Here is an 897-nt window from a genome sequence, read left to right as displayed (position 1 = left end):
GGAAAGCCTGTTGGGCACTGCCTTGCTTGCAACAGAACCAGGTTAGATCCCCGGCACCCGCCCTGCTCCCCACGCCTGCCAGGAGTTATCTCTGAGTACAGGGCCAGGAATAAGCTCTGAGTACCACTGGATACGCTTCCCTGTGCCCCCACCCAAAAAAGAGAATTACTTGCTTTAATTTAAAGTAGGCTATAAGCTTAGGGCCTTAGATGTAAACTTTATGTTAACCTGAAGACAAAGATACTTAGATAAAATTAATAAAAGGCAAATGGGACCTAATCACTCATAAATGACAGATATCAAAGTACAGAAAAGAGAATAAGTGGAGAACCAAGAAAGATATACTAAACTACTACTCCAAATCATAGAGAAAAAATAACAATAAATTCACTTATTTCAGTAATTCTGCTTAATGTTATTGACTTGAAATCACCAATCAAAAAGCAGAGAATAACAGGATAAATCAGAAAACAAAATGCAACTTTCAGTTGTCTATCGGAAATCTGCTGAGTTCAATGATAAACACAGGCTCAAGGTGAAAGGTTGCAAGACAGACCTTTTTCTGGCTTATACGCATGATAATTGGGTGTTTATGAATCTCTGTGGCTCATGCCTTCCTTTAACATTGCTAAGACATCAGCATATAGCAATTTGGTATGACAAAAGGGGGAAGGACCAGGAAACAATCATGCAGGCAATTAGTGGCCTAAAAAAGTAAGAGGGACAACAATACTATGGGAAAGACAATAAGAGACAGAGATGGACATTAAAGGATCATTCATCAAGAGGCTCCAATGTTTATTAAATGAATACAGTAAACAAGAGAGCACCAAAATGTGTATAGTAATTATTGACAAACTGAAGAAAGACACTGGCAGCAGCGCAATAGCAGCTGAA

General features: G+C 38.9%; 1 non-coding gene across 1 annotated transcript; it reads left to right on the top strand.

Moving 5' to 3' along the window:
* Window positions 1–554: 554 nt before the first annotated feature.
* LOC129400242 (small nucleolar RNA U13) lies at window positions 555–662 on the top strand. Its single transcript, XR_008627554.1, has one exon. It is a non-coding gene; the product is annotated as a small nucleolar RNA U13 (small nucleolar RNA).
* Window positions 663–897: the final 235 nt, after the last annotated feature.

The sequence above is a fragment of the Sorex araneus genome, chromosome X, assembly GCF_027595985.1.
Source record: "Sorex araneus isolate mSorAra2 chromosome X, mSorAra2.pri, whole genome shotgun sequence".
Classification (NCBI taxonomy): Eukaryota; Metazoa; Chordata; class Mammalia; order Eulipotyphla; family Soricidae; genus Sorex; species Sorex araneus.
This window is presented reverse-complemented; position numbering and strand designations above follow the sequence as displayed.